Source organism: Notechis scutatus, chromosome 3, assembly GCF_049901735.1.
Source record: "Notechis scutatus isolate UNSWTSFEM ecotype Mainland chromosome 3, rNotScu1.2, whole genome shotgun sequence".
NCBI lineage: Eukaryota > Metazoa > Chordata > Lepidosauria > Squamata > Elapidae > Notechis > Notechis scutatus.
Genome location: NC_142011.1, coordinates 60,022,858 through 60,039,374, shown reverse-complemented (window position 1 = coordinate 60,039,374; position 16,517 = coordinate 60,022,858).

Genomic DNA, 16,517 nt, shown 5'->3' with positions numbered 1-16,517 from the left:
GCACATTATGGTATGTGCAACATACCTTCATCTCTCTTTTAAAAATTTAAGGGTCACCCATGCAGGAGAAAAAATGGGCCCGTAGCCTTTTACAATCTGTATTTATTTCCATGGATACATATGTGAACATGGAGAAATATAAAGTTCTTTAAAAAAAATAGTGAAAATCTTGCCAAGAAACCGTAGGGACTTGTCCAGGAAAGCACTGAGAATTAAGATATGATTGAATGGAAAGGAAAAAAAATATTACAATTCTTCTGTAGCAACAAAAGATTGAATCAAATATAGAGTCCTAGTGAACCTACCTGAATTGTGGCAAGATTCAAGGAGAGCCAGATAAAAAATTATGCTTGCCACTTGGGAATTTCACCAGAAAGGGATGGATGAAAATAATCTGAGTTTCTCTGTAAAGAGGGTAAAAGAGAACCACATGGCCTAAAGACCCTTCCCTCTGAAGATATATGTGTTGATATAACAGAATCTATTTGAAATGTCTCAGCAAAACAGTTGAGGATATTTCATGATATTTAGACAAAATGAATGTATAATGAAGCTTTGAAATAGTAATAGAAGAAAGGTAGAAAGGTAGAAAGCTGGTGCATACCCATTTGAAAAAAAATCTCATACACTATGTATTAAAGAACCAGCCTTAGGCCGATTTTATTTATTTATTTATTTTATTTATTTATTTTGTCAATTGCTTACAAGATAATAGGTATAAGTAAAAACATAGTTATGTATACATGGATACATATAAGAAAAATAAAAATAAAAGAAACAATAGGACAGGGACGGCAGGCACGTTGGTGCGCTTATGTACTCTTAGGAAAGGGGTGAGGTCAATAGTAGACAGTCTAAGGTTAAAGTTTTTGGGGTTTGAGGAAGAAACCACAGTGTCAGGTGAGCAGGGATCCCCAACCTTTTGGCCGCCGCGGCCCGGTTCCGGCGTCAGCTGGCGCCATGCGCCGGTTCGGGCGTCAGCTGGGCGCCGCCATCTTTTGTGAAAAATCACTTCCGGTGGCGTTACGGAAGTGATTTTTCGTCAAAATAAGCGGCGCCAGCGCTCTGGTGAGCTTTTTCGGGTAGAAATGGCTTTCTACCGGAAAAGCTCACCAACTGCGCCGCCATCTTTTTGACGAAAAATTGCTTTTTTACCAAAGATGGCGGCGCCAGCAACCAGCGGCCCGGTAAGGCTTGTTCCGCGGCCCGGTACCGGTCCGCGGACGGCGGTTGGGGACCCCTGAGGTAGAGTATTCCAGACATTGACCACTCTGTTGCTGAAGTTGTATTTCCTGCAATCAAGTTTGGTGCGATTAACCTTGAGTTTGTATCTATTATTTGCTCTTGTGTTGTTATAGTTGAAGCTGAAGTATTCATTGACAGGTAGGACATTGCAATGTATGATTTTATATACTATACTTAGATCAGACCGAAGGCAGCGTAGTTCTAGGTTTTCTAGTCTAGAATTTTGAGTCTGGTGGCATAAGGTATTCTGCAATGAATAGAGGAGTGGAGAACTCTTCTTGTGAAATATTCCTGGACTTTCTCAACTGTGTAAATTTCAGATACGTAATGTGGGCTCCAGACTGATGAGTTGTATTCGAGTATTGGTCTAGCAAATGTTTTGTATGCTCTAGTTATTAGTGTAATATTACCAGAGAAAAAACTATGTAAGATTAGGTTAACAACTCTTAACGCCTTTTTGGCTAAGTAGTTATAGAGGGCTCTAGCACTTAGATCATTAAAGATGAGTACTCCAAGATCCTTGACAGAGTTTGGATCATCAACAAGGTCTTGAATATTCAGCCAATATTTTATTTTCTGATTTTTTTTGCCAATATATAGGACAGAGCATTTATTTGTTGAGATTTGAAGTTGCCATTTGTTTGACCATTCTGATACATAGTCAAGGTCTTTTTGAAGGGTAGCAGTATTGTCTGTGGTGTTGAATAGCTTTACATCATCAGCGAAGAGAACACAGTTGTTCTTGATATGATCACAGAGGTCATTTATGTAGAGTATGAAAAGAGTTGATCCTAGAACACTGCCTTGAGGGACACTACTGTACAGAATTTGATAGGACACTCCCAATTTTGACCATTTGTTGTCTGTTTGACAGACAACAAATTTGATTTGAAAATTAATATCTCAGATCCACTGCTTTATAATATTTCTGGCACTTTTAAAGCCTCCTGTGTAAGGTCTCTTTGATGAGAGTCCTTAGCTGGGAGTGAAGCTTGCCAATAGCTTCTTTTTTTAAAAAAAAAAGACCTCTTGACAGTAGCAAAGAGATTCAGAAAAAGCATTATATTTGTTGCCATTTATTGGTTATCTGAATTTTTGTAGTCCCGATAGGGTAGCTCTAATAGAGCCATCACAATGGGTGTTGTTTTATATCTAAGTTAAAATAGATTCAGGCCAAAAAGGATTTGGGTATCAGAAATTAGGGTTGACTCTAATTGGCATTTAGGTGGCATTCTCAAAGAAATGCCCAACCTGAAATCCAGTTGGAAAAAAAAACACACCCTTTTAGAAGCAGTGGTAAACTCCTTTACATTTCAGCTAAGAAAATTACATGGACGCAGCCAGGAAGTCAGCAGAAATGGAGCTCTTTTTGCAGGAGAGTTGACCTTTTAGTTTTTTGAAAGGTAATAGTTTGCTAAATAATTGCAATATTGTGATGTATTGCTAAACATTGTCCTGAATTTATGTGGCAATAGTTGTTCTGCCTGAAGCAGAAAAATGTCTCCACATGATCCTGGGCATTTCATTCTGCTGGGTATGAAAAAGTTGTTTGGAGGGGCAAGCACAAGAGCACCTGCCTGCTGTGTGTGATTGTGTGTGTTAAAAAAAAGTCAAAAATAACTGCGACTGTGGGATCAAAATTCCATCTTTTTTGTATATGTCACATGCCCAGGGAATGTAAAATACAGGCATGGGTTACAGTAGCAGTCATAGAGCCATCTTGAAATTTTTTGACCCACCACTCAGATGCCCCTAGGCAGGGGTAGGTTTCTATCGGTTCTGTCCACCTCTGTAGAACTGGTAGCTCTGAAGAGCAGCAGACATAGAACCGGTTCTATGTCTGCTGATGTTTTTGCCCACCTGCCCACCTGGGCTCTTACCTGATCTTTATTTCCTGATTTTTCAACTTCAGTTGCCAAACGAGGCACAGCTGCAGTTGGAGGCAGAGCTGCAGTTAGAAAAGCAAGAAAAGAGGGCTGTTTCAAAGGCTGCTTCTCTGCAGGCAGCTGCTGATGACTATTTACAGGCGCGCGGTTCGCAGCCTACAGGGAAGCTCGTAAATCCCAAACTGGTAGTTAACCCTGTCGTATCCCAGCCCTGCCCCTAGGTAAAGATAATATTAACAAGGGCAATAATTTTCCTCCCATTCAAAACATACTAGTTTTATGTTGATTCTTGAACACAAAGGTCATTTTATTTATATTAAAAAATGCACTGTTTCTCTTATTTGGGTAAGACAAGGGACAGCCTCTTCAAGTACAGCTCAATTCTTTATACACCCTAGGGAACAAACACAACAATTGTAGCTGCATGTAAATGAACTTGAACTTTCTAGAGGGAAATCTTTTAAACTGCATTCTTAATATGGAGACAAAAGTTAACAAAGCTTCAGTCCTTCCTGACTTTTCATTCCAGCAGATTGCAGTCTCAATAACGAGCACACCATTTTCCACTCAGCAGACTGAGAATTGTGTCTGGAATACATGCAGTACCTTAACAAAATCTTTAAATGAGAATGATCAATATTGTGAACTAGATGTGATAACTTCGTAAATATAGAGTTGGATGTTCATTGCAATAAGTGTAGCTGAGAATTTTTTTAAAAAGGGAGGAAATGACTAAATTGAAGATCAATTATCCGTAAATAAGATTTCAAACACTCAATTTTGCTTCACTTGATGCACCACTGATTCAAAAGATAGGGGCTGTAAAAATATGAACAACCACTAGATGGCAGTATGTTAGATTGGTGGGAATGTCTCTTCACTGACATGTGGTGACTATCTGGACATCTTTTTTTTTTTTTAAAGTACAGTGCAGCACAATATTCTCCCAATTTCTATGGTTTCCCCCAAAATTATCTACTCTTGCTTCAGGAGAGAAAGCTAGCAAAGATACCTGGAATATCCATGCAATATTTGTCTTTAATATGTTTATGAGATCATAAGTAGCTAAAATACAGGTTACATTAAAACACAATCTAAATTTCTGCATAGGGCTATTTAGTGTTTGGAATGAAGGAATGGCTGATTGTCTCGTGGTTTGCATGAGAGTGCAAAGACTGTTGTTCACCTTTAGAAATGTGTTTCCCAACCTTGGCAACTTTAAGATATGTGGACTTCAACTCCCAGCATTCTCCAACTAGCCATGCTGGCTGGGGAATTCTTGAAGTTGCTTATTCTACTATAGAATAATCTTATGGAAGTCTCCTGTATAGTCTTGTTTATAGAAGGTTTTTATTCCAGCCCTCCTTGATTTTACCAGCAACACCCATTATTTATTTGTTGATTCTTAAACTCTTGTGTTTTGGCATTTCTACTTGTTATAATTACAAATGTTTTGGCCTGTTTCAAAATGAAAAGCATTTAAGCTGTAAATAAATAACATGATATAAAGTACTACATTAGGAGAGTTCTAACAGACCCATTCTGTTAAAAGATGGAGCTGTATTTCAGAAAAAAAACTTTGGGAAAAGGTAGTATTTTTTTTTTTTTTGCAGCAATATGCATACCCTTGGATCACATTGGGAAGGTTTAGGCTTCGTTTCATCTTGTGATGCCTTCTGATTTGTATTTTGGACTTGAAAAGTCACAAATCCAAGTACTGACCCAAGGTAAAATTTTAATGAAGCAGATAAAAATGTCCTTCTAAACTATTCTCTTAATTTGGATCTCAGGATCTGAGATCTCTTAACTGGATCTCAGTTTTTGGTTACGTGTCTTTCTGTGGGGTACAAAATACCAACACTATGTATATATCTAAAACTCTACAACTTATATTGTATGAATTGTTAACAGTTATTTTATGCCAGAGCTATATCAAAAATCACTTCCCGGAAGGAGCACCAATTCTTTTCAATCATTTTAAGTTTTGATTATTTTCCTTGCTAGTCCTGTTTCTTTTGTACTGCTTTCTCTTTTGTGTGTTCAGCCCTGCCAATGAATCTGCAACATCTTGGAGACTTAACAAGAGAATTTATTTGTCTGCAGAATTATTTATTCTGCAGAATTCTGAATGTTATTACAACCCTTCTCTAGTGTAACACTGGATACCTGGCAGAAGATACAGAAGGAAGGAAAAGGACTGTTTAAGTCACCATTCTTGAGAACAGCTGAAAAAAATGTAATTTGGACCACCTTTTAGAAGACATCCCAAAGGTGCTCCTCCCCCACACCCCCAAGAGGCAACTGGACTTTCTGGATTTTCTTTGAAGATGTTTCACTTCTAATCCAAGAACTTCTTCAGCTCTTTCTGGATGGTGGGGAATGGAAGGATTTATACTCCTTGCAGACAGCTGGACATTTGCATTCTTTAGCAAATGTTAAGGTCACCTGGAGGTTTATCTGTGTCATCAGGGTCACCTGAGTGATGCAAATTGGAGCCTTCTTGGAACTGTTGAAAGGACTGTGTGGTAGATTGGCGATAAATGTTGTTGTATCCCTCCCCTTCTGTTGAGAGAGGGCTGTTCAATTTTGACATAGATGGCCTCTTTGACCCCTCTTTCAAACCAGCAATCCTCTCTGTCCAAAATATGAACTTTGTTGTCTTCAAAAGAGTGGCCTGTGTCTTTAAAGTGCAGATGGATTGAATCTTGTCCTGATGGGTTCGTTCTCCTATGTTGTGCCATGCATTTATGAAGTGGTTGTTTTATTTTCCCAATGTACAGATCTGCACATGGATCACTGCATTGTACTCCGTATACCATGTTGTTCAGTTTCTGTCTGGGTGTTTTATCCTTGGGGATGTACAAATTTCTGCCTTAGTGTATTCTTGGGTTTGAAGTGTGCGTGTATGTTATGTTGGCTGAAGATCCTTCTGAGCTTTTCCAATATGCCTGCAACGTATGGAATGACAGCATTGCTTCGTTTATTGTTCTCATCATTGTCTGCTACAGACGACCTCCTGTAGGGTCTTTTTTGAGATTTGATGAAGGCCCATTTGGGATAGCCACCTGTTCTGAGGGCTTCCTTGATGTGTTTACCTTCTTTTTCTTCATAATGTTAAAAGTTGACAATCTTGTGGTTCTGCATGTGGCCCACAAGATTGTAAACTTTTAACATTATGTCATTGGGCATGCCTAATCCAGATTGTGCACTAGGAAACCTGGAATATTTCTTTCATTGTGATTAGGTTTAATCAAACTATAAATTGGGTAATATGAACTTCCCTGCTTGGATAACCCAATGCATCTGCCCACTGCATGCTAAGTTTTTCTTTCATACCTAAATAAGAAGACTTTTATTACATTGTTGCAGAACGTTTAACATGCCCCTACGATTATGACATCGCTTAATTGTATGCTTTAAAAAAATAAATAAAATTTTTTTAAAAGCCTATGTTTAATCAGCCTTTGATTATTTGCTCTGTATAATTACTGTGTTTTACATTTAAAAAGTTCCTTACTATTTTCCAGGCAGTGACCCTGAATTATGCCTGGGTGATAATCTTCAAATTAAGAAAAAAAAATTAAAAAGCAGTGTGGGAGTATAATGGACTTGCAATACAGTCCACCCACTCTTGTCAGTACTGGGGAGAATAAGGATATTGCAGTAATAATCCCCAATGGTCTGAATTAGAACTGATTCTGCTCTTTTCTCTGCTCTTTGTTTGCCCGAAATGAAATAATACACATCTCATTCTAACAAGTGGATCTCTACCTTTGATTCTCGGAGAAGTGTTTTTAGCAAAGAGGAACTAAAATGGGTCAAGTGAGAGAGCGGTTTCTTTTATTTATTGTACTATTTCACTCTGCAAACTAAATTAAAATTTGATTAGATGTGTTGCCACGGCAACACAGGCCCCCACATCATGTGTTACACAGCGAAAACATAGCTGGATCAGACCATGTAATCCACTACTATCCCGTTTTTAATAAAAAAAGGTAAGCAAATGCTCCCTAACAAGACATAGAAGTAAGAAAAGTTTTATTATTTTAATCCCTAAGATACTTGGAGAATATGGCTCTAGAAGTACGACGGGGGAAATCTATCTCCACAAACATGTTATTTTTAAAGTTAGGCCCTGTCTTTCCCCCCCACTCTAAAAGCTCCCTCCACCTTCCTCCCCCCTCCCCCCAGTTGAGATTTATACCCAACCAATGTACAAGATTACTTTGGAGATTACAAAAGATTATTTCCAAAATAAAATTTGTTGCTTAATTTAATCAGCATTTTCAATTCTTATTTGCAGTATTTTATTTCCTTAATGGCTCTTATGTTTGCATGCTTCTTAGGTGTTTTAATTACAATTTTGATTGTTTTCAGACATCTTGCCTCGTCCATTTATTATTTCCCAGTAAACCTCTAACAAGGAGTTCTGTTTACTTTCCGCCTCTCTTCGTCTTACTAGCCTTGGGAAGACCTTCAGAACTATGGCTTGATTTGTAAGCCAGCTTTGATAGCATGCTGTCTCCCTCCTATTCCTTTTGCTCTCCTCCACCATACTTTTATCTTTATTCATGTACTTGGTTTACAGACCACCTGCGCATTTAAGAACTTGCCATTATTTTTGTATGTATCTTTTAACATTGGCGTATTTCTCTGGATTCTTCTTCCCTACAATTCATCATTGTCTCTTTCCTGGATTCTTCAGAGGTGGGAGCATCTCCCTCGGTCTCAGCCATTGTTCCATCCATCAACCACCATCTTTTCTCTGGCTCTTCAAATGTCCTGAGATTTCTTTCCTTTTCTGGGGGGGACCCAGCTTCTTTCTGGGTCATCTCAGATGGAAGGTGCACACAATGTACTGAAGTACACATTGTGTAAAACTGTTTTCAAGACCTTAGGCAAAATTGCAAAAGCAAACATTTATTTACGCACACACACACACACGCACACACACAAAACCAAAATGGACAGATTCACTAAAATAAAAAAGGGCATCAATATAGTGAAGTCAATGTGTATTTCTCCCATCCTTACAACAGGAAGAAAATATACTGGTGCAAAAAAGTCCCTTATGGCAACCTACCCTTATGACACTTCATCAATGAGACTAGTCTGTGCAGACATCACAGTGATTCTCCACTACATTTATATTTCTATTCCTTTTCTTCCAGTTCCTGGACAATTTTCTGGAAAGAAGAAAATGTATGGTGCAATAGTAGAAAGAATAAGGAGAATTTGAACTTGGCAACATAGGTAGTTGACTTGAAGGCTATCTAAATGAAATATCAACCTGATACAAGAAGTAGAGTCTGTATTCAAAGAAATCTTGCTGGTTGAGGCTCTGGTGTCTGAGATAACCAAAGCACCATGAGTGCAGGGGCATAAAAACACAAGAATGGAATACATATACTTCTCTTTCAATCAGACTATACTCATGATTAGCTTGCTAAGAGTTTCATAATATGGTTTATTTAAGGGTTTGTTATTTTATTATAGTTATTTCGGTACTTCTGTTTTAAATGGGCACTGGATTTTGTGAGCCACTTTGGGTATCTCCATCGAGAAGGGGAAAAGGGTGATAAAACATTAATTATACATAAATGCATCCACACTGATAGAGAAGAAATACATCTCACCGATGCAAAGCTTTTTCACTGTCTGCAGGAGAGCAGGAAATGGCTATTCACCATGACACAGAGTACCGTATCACAGCCAAGTCAAATCATTTTAGCACCTTGTATAGAAAATGCTGGATGCGCCTTTTCATCTATTGACAGAACAAAAACACTGCAGGTTTTCATTGAAAGAAAAACCCTCATTTCTTGCCTCTTAACTCCTGTAGTAGAGGTGGTATTGAGCAGGTTCTGACCAGTTCTGGAGAACAGGTAGCTGAAATTTTGAGTAGTTCAGAGAACCGGCAAATACCACCTCTGACTGGAGATTTTACAGTATTTTTCCCCTGCCACGGCCACCAAGCCACGCCCACAGAATCAGTAGTAAAAAAAATTGAATTCCACCACTGTCCTGTAAGATTTTATTTACCTGTAAGATTTTATTTACCTTCAATCATTCCTGGATAAGAGAGAGAGGGAGGGTGAGAGAGAGAGATAAAACAAGATTCAAAAGAACAGAAAAATGTCTATTGTCCCGAATAGTTGTTCAGCCATATTTCTAAGACAAATATCTACATTAACAATGGTAGCTTCAGATAAGAGAATTGCAACTCTGTAGAAAGAGCATTTCTCGATCCTTTTGAACTGTGTCAAAAAGTTTTACTTTTTGCTTGGCCTACTGTTCTGTAGATGTAGATATTAATTTGCTCATTCAGTTTTGAACCCTTGTCTCCATATTTTTGTAACCAAGGATTGGTCAATAGGGCTGAAGGAAGAAGGCTCTGCTTCCCTCTTGATTCTCTCACTGGCTTTACTCTTACCAGCATATTTATCTATTGATCCTAGCCATGTGTGAAGGGAGCAATGATGTCAAAGTTTATGTCAAGTGAGGTTAGGAAATAGTATTATCTGCCATAAAGTTTCAGTGAAGCATGTCCTACAGGTTGACAGCCAAAGTGCTAATTAATAGTAGAACCGCACAGATGAATAAGCTCAGCTCAGCATGTATAGCACAGTATCATAATTTTAATTCTCAGCTGCCTGTTTGTTACACCTGTAGGAATAAGTTAAAAAGGGAGAGGGGGAATTATAGTACTCATCCAGGGGTGGGGTTCAAATTTTTTAACAACCAGTTCTGTGGGCATGGCTTAGTTGGTGGGTGTGGCTTGGTGGTCATGTGACTGGGTGGACGTGGCTTGGTGGTCATGTGTGGCCAACTCAATATCACTCACATTGAGGCACGCATCTCCTCGCCTGGCCTCTCATGACTGTGGGGATGCTGCAACAGTCGTAAGTGTGAAAAATGGTCATAAGTCACTTTTTTCAGTGCCATTGTAACTTTGAATGGTCACTCCACACAAGCAAAGTACCAGCAAAAGAGGGAAAGAAAACTCCAGAGAGGTTCCTGAGACAGGAAGACTAGTCCTGCCAAGAATGTAATAAGGGTTAACGGAGAGGCAGTTTCTGTAAGCAACACCAGAATGTTTCCTTCCTGCCTTCCTTACAGGATTAGGCCAGTAATTTCTTCTAACAACCAGTTCTCTGAACTGCTTAGAATGTTAATAACTGTTTCTAGCAAATAGGTGCGAACTGGTAGAATCCCACCCTGTACTCGTCTCATTCTATTAATCATGGGTATCTTCTCATGGTGCTAATAGCAGTTATAAAGAACACAGAGTTTTGTAATAAATGGCCTCTCTTAATAAAGAAAATGGAAAAGTGTTAAACATTTTAAAAGGAATTTTTTTCTTTTGATATTTTATGGTATGCTACACTTAAGAGAATAACTAAAAATTAAAATGGTATGTAATTTCTGTGGCACAGTGTTGGATCCAGGGAAGGTTTCATATACCGAAACTCCCTGAAATAAATACCGTATATACTCGAGTATAAGTCGACCCAATATAAGCCGAGGCACCTAATTTTACACAAAAAACTGGGAAAACTTATTGACTCGAGTATAAGCCGAGGATGGGAAATGCAGCAGCTACTGGTAAATTTCAAAAATAAAAATAATTAATTTGGGAAAGCGATCTCACTATCATGAAAGGTTTAATTGATTCACTAACCCAAAAGAAGAAGATGATGATGACAGCGGGAGGCAGGAGTCACTCTCTTCCCCTCCCTCGGAGGCCCCTGAGTCAGGAATCACTACCGCCGGCGCGGCCCAGTCCCGCCGCCTCGGGAAGGGAAAGGCAAAGCGCTTTTTGCCTTTCCCTTCCCGGCATGGAGTGTTGGGAGTCGCTGCCGCCGGAGGCCGCGACTCCACACCATTTTTTTTTTCAGAGGGAATCTGACTCGAGTATAAGCCGAGGGGATTTTTTCAGCACAAAAATTGGGCTGAAAAACTAGAAGCTTATACTCGAGTATATACAGTGGGTCTAAAATGAATTGTAAGAAGCAATATAATTAATATTCACAACAAAAATTAATAAAAGTGCAGTTGCTTTGCTAGTCAAGTGCTAGCGTGACTGTTGAACAGAAAGTAGATTTGTCTGAATTCTCTAGAAGATTCCTTTTGTACAGTCGGTTTGCATTGTTCTGACTGCTCAATTGAGCAAGATAGCACGTATCACACACTATCAATACACTTCCATGCTTTCTCAGAACATTGTTATCATTCTGCAGAATTCTTTCCTCATACATTGTGCTACAAATGTTTGGCAAGCTACAGAGAAGCTATTGTTTTATTTTTAATTACTTGCTTCAGGTAAGCAGTTTGTCATCTCAATTACCTGTTGCGTAAAGAAATGAAATTAAGACATAGCCCCTCAGGTTGCTAGGTTTTCAAAAATTATGTAATTCTGATTTGCCTTATCAAAAGAAATTGAAAGCTGCGGCTGAGTGCTCCATGCTTTCAAAGAAGGCACATTTTCTTTATGCTCTCTGAGCTTGGTTGTTTATTTGCAGATATTTTATTATCCATCCAGGTAGCACTAATGATGCTTTAGAGCAGAGGTCTCCAACCTTGGCAACTTTAAGACTTGTGGACTTCAACTCCCAGAATTCCTCAGCCAGCAAAGCTGGCTGAGGAATTCTGGGAGTTGAAGTCCACAAGTCTTAAAGTTGCCAAGGTTGGAGACCTCTGCTTTAGAGAGTGCAAGAACTCCACAGTTTAACCCTGAATTTCAGATACTCTTTTCTATTGAAATTCTCTTTATTCAGACTCGAGCAGAGGTGCTTAAGCCATATGCGAACTTTCAGGAAGACCCTTTTAAAATATCCTTGATTTCAAAGAGAAGCTGCTTGCTATTATTATGAACAACATTGGAGGCAAACAGTTGTCAATTTACATCTGCATTTCAAGATTGAAAGTACATCAGTATGGCTTTCTTGACATAGGAAAGAGTTTGGTGATCATTTGGTAAACCTGAGGGAGCAGTTTTGGTAGGATTTTTTCTTGGCATGTGTCAAGTCAATAGTTGCCTCTGTGTATAAACTTCAGATTCAGCACATTATCAGGTAGGTTAGATTCAAATAGTAATCCCAAAGGTGTTTTTTCAAGAGACAACTGGACTTTCTGGGTTTTTTTTCTTCTTCTTTTGAGGATGTTTCGCTTCTCATCCAAGATGAAGTCTGCCAGGCTTAAAGTTGCCAAGGCTGGAGACCCCTGCTCTACAACATACAGTGTAAGGACTGTAACAGTAACTATGTAGGACAAATAGACAGAAGACTAGCAGGGCTCCATGAATGCCATCTAGCAGTCAGAAGACATGATGAAAACTCCTTAATTTCACAACACGTAGACAGATTTAACTATAGTTTCAGCTGGAAAATTATGAGCATCCTAGACCAAGCCAAGACCAAAAACTCTAGAGAATTCCAGGAGGCCTGGCAGTCAGACACATCAGCTTTCATCAGGCTCATAGAAATAAAGAACATCTACATAGCATTCAAAGGAGACATCAAAAATAAAATAAAAAGACCGAAACACCTCATCACCAGTAGTCAACAGTGAGATAAGCAGGAATTAACACCAAGACTAATACTAGACCAACAATTGAAATATACAATACCCCAGTCAAGGAACTGCCAATTCTGACAAGCCAGCAGTAAACCACAGTCTAATCAAGAAACTACCAAGAACATTTCTATCAACACTGATAGAGAAAGCCACTAGTATTTAAAAAGAGCAAACTCCTCCCCCTTCTAGCAATGATGACATTACTTAGTTTGGTAATGAAATGTCTGCAAGAAAACAACCAAGCTCAGCGAGCACCAAACACCCCACATTAATCAGGAATATAAACTCAAATCTTCTCAGAACTATGTATGAGAATGCAGGAGTACAGACATACAGATGTACCTATACTTAGTTGCCAGTAAAACCAAAATAATTGCCAAATGCATGGAATCTTTTAAAGTGGGCGATAGCTATCACTGTGATCTCCTGCACTTCAGAATTTGCTGATTTGCAAAGTCCTATAAAATTCTTAATTCTTTCAAACCTGTACAAACTATATTCAGCCATATCCCTGTTGTAAAACAGTTGCAGAGCAAAAGGCCTTGGCGATTATCCTGTAAATAGAGCTTGCCAGCAGCTCTTCAAAAACAATGCAAACAGCAACTGAAAGATCTGAGTGTTGTCTCTGAGAACCCATCACCCTGAAGAGCCAAGCCACAAAGGCAAGAGAAACAATGAACAGAAGAAGCACAGAAAAGGAAGAGAGGTAAGATTGACGGCTGACAAGGAGAAGGAATGACAGCAGAAAAAAGAAGGTTCAGAAAACAGAATCACTGAGCTTCCAGAAATTATACTGCTGCATAAATCTGATCTCTGAGATCAGCTTTTGGTTATCAAGTTTTCAGTCAATTTCTTTTTGGTTTTTATGTTTCAAATTTGGGAGTGTCTTTTCCCCTCCCCTTGGGTATGGATGCCTTACTGCAGCCTAAGTGTAGGGATCATTTGAAAAAGTATAAACTATCACTTAGAGCCACCTACTCCTGTTCATGGCTCTCCAAATGAATTTGTACTGTGATTTCTAGAATCCCAGTTACATCTAGAGAACATCAAGTTAAAGTAGGCTAGGAGAAAAGTTTCCCATAGTTTTGAATGCATTTTTTTACAGGTCTATGAGGGTACTTTTCTATATACAATGCAGCAGGTCATGCATGATTTAAAATAACATACATATCAATAACCTAAGACCCTTGTTCTACTGCCTGGCTGCTGAACAGGATGTTATCAGAATTGCTAGAATTGAGAAGAACAAATAGAAATTTGTCTGGATCATTTTGAGCTTGCATGTGTGCAAATACTACATACTAATAGTTGTATTAAAAAAACACAGCCAAAACAATTTTTTTTAGTCCCTTGAATAATACCGTGTTTCTCCAACAATACGGCCTCCACCAATAGGAAGGCCCAGCATGATTTCTAGGCATGAGGTGAAATTAAGCCCCGCCCCCAAAATTTAGGCCTATTTAAACCATGTGTTTCCCCGCCATTTCTCACATTGTTCGTTAGAACTACACGAGGTGAAGAGAAATGGGAGGGAAGGGCAGGGGGGATGGGGAGAAAACTTGCCTTTAGGAGTGCCCTGCAGGTAGCCTAGGCTAGAATACCCCAATAGCCGATGGAAGCTTCCCGAAGGCAGAGTCTCCAGCCACTTCAGGGCGTGGCATGGCTGCCCATGTCCCCTCGCCTTTAGGCAGTCTCTTTCGGGCGATGGAAGCTCCCCAAGTGCAGTCACCAGCCACTTCGATCGGCCGATAGAAACAGCCTCGCGGTGAGGGGAATGTGTGTGTGTGTGCTCGCCCCGTGGCCGCTTCTGCTGGCTGATCAAAGTGGCTGTTGACTGCATTTGGGGAGCTTCCATCACCCGAAAGAGACTGCCTAAAGGCGAGGGGACATGGGCAGCCATGCCACGCCCTGAAGCAGCTGGGGACTCTGCCTTCGGGGAGCTTTCGTCAGCCGATAAAAGCAACCTCGCGGCGAGGTACGTGCGTATGGGCCACTCTAGGTGGGGGAGGAAATTAAGTCACCCCTGAAAAGACGGCCTAGCCGTTTTTTCAGGGGTCAAAAAAAAAATAAGGCCCGGCCTTATTTTGTGAGAAACATGGCAACTGGAGGTACATTTATATAAAAATTATTATGCTATGGAAATCTAGGTATGTAAAATGCTGAATTAAACTTTCAGTAGCAAATATTGAGGATAGGGGTGGTTTCTTCCCCATTTTAACTAATTTTATTATATTCAAAGATGTATAGGTAATATACATAACTGAGTTTTGATAAATGGCTATACAACTGCTTCTGTATTTACTACAATTGATCAGAGCCAGGCATCATTATATGAAAGTTCTCCAGGCAAAGAGAGGAACGAAATAGGAACATAATGCCATAATTGCTCTTATCAATTTCTGCTCTTGAAAGGTGATTGTAATAACTTTGGAGATTTTTGTCCATGGAGCTCTGGAAAATTAGCAGTTTCTCACCCATGTTTCTTTTCCTTGCATACAGAGCCAATATAAAATTGCAATGATTGAAGGAGGCATAAGTGTGCACCCTCACTATTGGAATGTCTATAATTTTGAATGCCTGTTGCCCCATGTAGAGTGGATAAGGGATGTAGAAAGACTCAGCTGAAAACACTTTCTGACATCTCATTTCCTGCATGTTCACTGTTGAAAAAATATGGCCTTTGGTATGGGAAACCAAGTGTTGATCACTTTAATATAACATATCATGATTTTCCTCATAACCACTGCCATCTATCAACAGGGAATTGCTTTTTCTGGAGCCTATATTCTTTTGTTTTGAATTCTGCCTGACATTTTATTAGTGTTTTGGAACAACCTGCCATTGTAATTGCTTCTTATACTTTTCTTGTGTTTATTTTGACCTTTGATCCAAATGTTTCAAGCTCTTCTCTCAGCAGCCAACACAAATAGATTTTGTATTTTTTCCCTAATATTTATTTCCAATGTTTGAATATCATCAAATTATTAAACTAGTTAGATATCAAATGTTGGATATGATGGACAGTAGTTCAGTGATAATGCTTTTAACATAATAAGATTTTATGTATAGTGCAGGACGTTTTTGAATATCACTTATTACAAAGTGGCATTTTAGGTCAAGAGGGAAGTTGGATTAAATGACATCATGCCTATCTGTGCCAAACTCCTTCAATACAAACAAAAATTAGTATCTGACTAAGTCAAGGAGGTTCCTGACTGGCTAGATGCACACTTCACTTGAACAGAATTGATAGACTGTCTGCTAAAACAAAGCAAGGTTATGGCATACACTTGAAGGAGACCGGGAAGCCTGTAATTGTGGAGACTGTCTGGCAAGAACAAAGAATGCTTATTAACAGGGAATACACACATATAAAGCTTGTAACAATTCTGGGTGGTTAGAAAACGGATAAGAGTAACAAATAGTTAGGCACCTTGTAGACCTCAGCTAGAAGTTAGGAATAGAGATGGCCTGGAGCAAATAGAATGTGTATTAGATAACTCCTGAAGCATTCATTAGCCCAGGCTTAGAAATAGGGCTGACTAGAGACCAATAGAATATTTGTTAGATCATTACTAAAACATTTATTAGATGATATTTCTTACATATACTGCCTTATACTGCCTTCTGCAGTGAAAATGGATAAAGCTTTCTTAATTGTATTGTTTTCTTGGCATCTTGGAGCACTTCAAAGAAAGGAAACAAAACCTGCACCTCATGTCTGGTGTCTTTCATCCACCCCGGCATCAGGCTCAGACCTGAATTGGGGACAACAGAACGTGTAATAAAAGGAAAACTGTTGTGAACTAA